The following is a 5,277-nucleotide window of genomic DNA, read 5'->3' on the forward strand; positions in this document are numbered from 1 at the left end:
AGACTCAAGCAATGGTGGAGAGGAGAGGGTTCTAGAACTAGCCTTCCTCTGCACTCAGATTGGTGTCTACCCTAAAAATTCTTTTTTTTTTTATTTTACATACCAACCACAGTTCCCCCCTCTCCTTTTCTGCTCATCCTGACCCCACCCCCACTGACTCCACATAAAGGGTAAGGCACCCCTTGGAGAGGCAACACAGCCTGGCATACCAATTTGGGGCAGGAACAAGCCCCTCTCCTCTGGATCATGTTTGAGCAAGGAATCCCACAATAGGGAATGGGCTCCAAAAAGCCATTTCATGTACCCAGGATAAGTCCTGGTCCTTCAACCAGGGGCCCCACAAACAGACCAAGCCACACAATTGTCATCCACTTTCAGAGGGCCTAATTTGATTCTTCTGCTGAGAATTCTCTATTTAGATCTGTACTCCATTTCTATATTGATTATTTGATATTTTGATGTCTTGATTTTTGAGTTCTTTATATTTTTGCTTACTTTTAAAAGTATCCTTTTGAGATTCTGAGGATCATGTCTACAAGCCAGGATTCTCATCCCAGAGACAATGGTCTGATGGGATGGAGCCTGAAGGCATCACAGAGAGTAACTAGAATGAGATTGTGGAAGGCTTTGATGGCATGACTCTCTCAGAATCCCTCTTCCATGGTATTTATGCCTATGGTTTTGCGAAGCCCTCTGCCATCCAGCAGTGGACCATTCTTCCTTGTATCAAGGGTTATGATGTGATTGCTCAAGCCCAGTCTGAGACTTGGAAAACAACTACTTTTTCCATATCAATTCTGCAGCAGATTGAGTGAGATCTAAAGATCACTCAGGCTTTGGTTCTGGCACCCATATTTGAGTTGGCTCAGCAGATATAAAAAGTGGCCATGGCATTTGGAAACTGCATGGGTGCCTCTTGCCATGCCTGTATTGGTGGCACCAATGTCTGTCCTGAGGAAGCTCCCCCTATATTTGCTGGTACCCCTGGCTGGGTGTTTGATATGCTTACCCAGAGATACCTCTCCCCCAAATACATCAAGATGTTTGTACTGGATGAAACAGATGAAATGTTAAATTTAGGTTCAAGATCTCAACAGTAACACACAGGTAGTTTTGTTGTCCACTTCAATACCCTCTGATGTCCTTGAGGTGACCAAGAAATTAATAAGAGATGCCATTCAGATTCTTGTCAAGAAGGAAGAATTGACCCTGGAGAGTATCTGCCAATTTCATATCAATGTGGAATGAGAGGAGTGGAAACTTGACACATTGTGTGACTTGTCTGAAACCCTAACTATCACCCAGGCAGTAATCTTTTTCAATACCAGAAGGAAGGTGGATTGGCTCACTGAGAAGATATATGGCTGGAATTTCATTGTTTCTGCCATGCAAGGAAATACGGACCTTGCCTTGGAGGAAGTGGGAATGGGAAGTTGTTTGGTGGGGAAGGCTGGGGAGTGGGAGGAGGGAGGTTGGGGGAATCCATGGCTGATATGTGAAATTAAGTTGATTATAAAATAAAAATTTAAAAAAATAGAAATATGGACCCAAAAGGAATGAGATGTGATCATAAGGGTTTTCCGATATGGTTCTAGTAGAGTATTAATTACCATTGCCCTGTTGGTCAGAGGCATTGATGGGAAGCAGGTCTCCCTAGTCATCAATTATGACCATCCCACCAACAGGAAAAACTACATCCACAGAATTTGTTGTGGTGGTCGTTTTGGCTATAAAGTTGTGAATGTTAACATGGTCATATAAAAAGACAAAAGGACTCTTTGAGATATTGAGACATGATGCAATACCTCCATGAAGAAATGTACCTCAATGTTGCTGACCTCACTTCAGGGGCTATCCTGCTACCTGGCCTTACCCAAGGTTCAGTCCTGGGATGAAGAGGAACAGCTAGAGGCAGGACCAAGGAATAGACATCTTGTTTTTGGTTTTTGTTGTTGTTGTTGTTATTCTATTTTTTTTCTCTCTCTTTGAATAAATATCACTTTTTGAGGGAAAAAGAAGAAACCATGAATATTTTAGACACCCTTTTCTCTGGAGTAGGCTTTGTCTCAGGTGCTGTCTTCCCCAAAAAACACTAATCAATTTCCCCAACCTAGTTACCTGATTCTAAAGGGTTTCCTACCCCAGCCAAGTCTCTACAAGTGAGTCAAGGGTCTAAAACATGTCTAGCCTCATTTGCAAGATCAATGTACAGGGAGAGTCCCTGCATAAAACTGTCCAGGCAATTGTCCCCACATGAGAAGTGTAGTGAAGAGAAAATAGTAGCCATTTTTACATTATTGTATATTTTGATTCATATACTGTAATTTGATATTACAGCTTTTATTGATTCAGGAAACAGACAAAATTCTGAATAAAATTACTTGGAAATTGCAAAAAAATAATTGCATTCTGATGGGTGATGTTGCTCTGTATGCTGTGAATGTGTTGCTCTGATTGATTGATAAATAAAATGCTGATGGGCCAGTAGCCAGGCAGGATATAGGCAGGATGAGCAGACAAGGATAATTCTGGGAAACGGAAGGCAGAATCAGGAGTTGCCAGCCAGACACAAAGAAAGCAAGATCTTGAAGGCAGAACTGAGAAAAGGTACCAACCCATGTGGCTAAACACAGATAAGAATTATGGGTTAATTTAAGTGTAAAAGATAGTAATAAGTCTGTACTAATGGCCATGCAGTTATAATTAATATAAGCCTCTATGTGTTTACTTAGGGGACATGAGTGGGAGAGATTTGTCCAGACCACTCATAGGCCGGGACACAGGAAATCTTCCAATTACAGTATCCCTCTGACAAAAACATGACAAGTTTCTAATACCTCTGGATAATATCTATTCAAGTACAGTTCAGTTAATTATCACATCAGCTGGAATGAACAACGGATGATAAACTGCACAGTCAATTTCTTTTAATGAAAAATATTTTTGATGCACATATATACTGCATTCTACATGCTTAGCCATATAAGATAATAATGTGCCTGTGTCTTTAAAATCTCTTAGAGGAGTGAGATTTCTTTGGCTTTAAAATAAAATAGGATTTGAAGGTTTGACATTACAAACTAAGAGAAGGAAAAGAGGCCAATAGAAGGCACACAAATCAGAGACCCACTCATTCACACACCCATGAATCCCCAAAATTCCACTAATCTGGACACCATAATATAAACTCAGAAGACCTAGTGTACCTAGGCTCTATGCATGGTGTGTCAGTCTCTGAGAGTTCATATTAGCTTAGCTCATGTTAATTTAGAGGGCCTTGTTTTGTTAGAGTAGACCTTAAAACAAATCAGTTGATTGGTTACTCCAATAAGCTTTATTCCACCATAGCGATAGCATACCTTGCAGTGAGTACACCATTGCTAATAGATGTTTTGTGGCTGATTTGTTGTTTACATTTCTCTTTAGTTAATGTCCACAGTACCTTCCTGTACCAAAATTCCTGGAACATATGGGGGAAAGCTCTATTTAGGTACTGTCTGAGGCATCTCCATGTTCAGTGGGTTGTATACTTTTTCCTTCAGCAAGGGGCTTTACTGTCAGTTTTGGGAGAGTAACCTATAATCATGGCAACAATCTCAGTTGTTTGAAGATTCTCATTGGACTCTTTCACTAACATCTTGATTAGATGCAACCAAGTTCCTTTATTGGAAGCTTAATTTAGTGACAAGAGATGGACAGTTGGGATTCTGTCTCCCCAGTGAAATTGCCTTCATATATGTATATATTTTGGGAAGTTTTCACTGTATTATGTTTCTATACTACCCTCAAAGACACCTTAATTTTACCTGTATCTCCCTGAATTTCTTCCCACAAACCCTTCTCCCCCTTGCCCCACTAATGTGTCCTACTATTCCAGACCTCTCCCTTCCTAGCCATTTTCAAACCTATCTTTCTCTCTCTGACTCCTCTCTGTTCTACTTAAAGCCTTCTTAAATACAATCTTTGAAACTTAATGGATATACTAGAAGACTGTATTCATTAATAGACCCAGAGAAGCAAGTTGCTTAGAAAACATTGAATGATGGATGCTAAGCTTCATCTTTCACAGACATTCCATTTTTATAGGTTAATTTAACTTGTATATGAACTAAATGTCGTGATATATTTTATATATGTCTGATCAGATACCAATACTGCTTTCATGGGCAAAACTGAAAACATTGATAAATTTGCTTAATTATGATGATAAAATATTATCACTATTATTTCTACCTTTAGTTCATGCTCATTATAAAAATGCATATATTGCTAATACTATCATTCATTTTAATATTAAATTAAATTTGGTTCAGAAGCATGCATTCTTCATTCTTGGCAATAGTGCTTTAATAATGGTTTGGAATTATAGAGAAAATTATTTTCATGCATCTATTAGTTAGGATTTTTTAGATACTTCCTGTTGAAACTTAGGACCAATGCTAAAAATAAGAGTTGGAAAGTGATTAATGACTGCATACAGTGAGTAAACTCCTGGGACATTTACCCCTTCTGAGATATGAATTTATATATAAAGAAGTGATGAGATATATTCTAAGATTGCAAAGTTGGTAATTCTGCAATCTTTTTCTTGGAGAGCTGTATTTATATAACAAATAGTTATTATAAGGAAAGATATTTCCCATTATATTTCAAATGATTTTTAGATGGCATGGAGAGATAGCCATTTTTCTCATATATGTTGAGTAAAAATATTCTGGTGATGTTCTTGCTGGGAAATACAGAAAACATGTTATATAGAGTTATATCTAGATTTCATCTTTTCATCTTAAACATCAGAAATAAGGAACAAGAGAAGCATGCATATGTCATTTACATTAAGTAAATAACAAGAATAAATAAACATTTTGTCCCACAGTACTCATCTGCTTTTACAATAATTATAAGCAGATATTTAAAACTTAAAATTTCATAAATGTACTTTAAAGTTATAGAAAGAATATATTTTAAAATGCATGATATTTTTAGAGAGAAAATGTAGAAATAGGTAGAGATAGATTGAAAAATAGATGATACGTGGATAGATAGATAAATCGATAGATAGATGGATGGATGATAGACAGTGTTTATGTCTTCATGGATGATTGTTTGCGTATGTGTGGACCTACATACAGCAGTTGTCCATGAAAGTATTTGTATATGAATACGGAGGCTTGCAGGTTACCTTAGATGTATTCCTTCAGCACTCTCTACTTCTGCTTATCAAAAATGTTCCTTATTGAGCTCTGGGCTCTTGGACATGCTAGCATAACTAGTCAC

At 37.7% G+C, this 5,277-nt stretch overlaps 1 pseudogene; it reads left to right on the forward strand.

Annotated features, from left to right (window-relative positions):
• The first annotated feature begins 635 nt into the window (after nucleotides 1-635).
• Nucleotides 636-1,761, forward strand: LOC128107842 (eukaryotic initiation factor 4A-I-like; annotated as a pseudogene).
• The last annotated feature ends 3,516 nt before the right edge of the window (nucleotides 1,762-5,277 follow it).

Source organism: Peromyscus californicus, unplaced genomic scaffold (assembly GCF_007827085.1).
Source record: "Peromyscus californicus insignis strain IS unplaced genomic scaffold, ASM782708v3 Scaffold_12__1_contigs__length_115047231, whole genome shotgun sequence".
Taxonomy (NCBI): domain Eukaryota; kingdom Metazoa; phylum Chordata; class Mammalia; order Rodentia; family Cricetidae; genus Peromyscus; species Peromyscus californicus.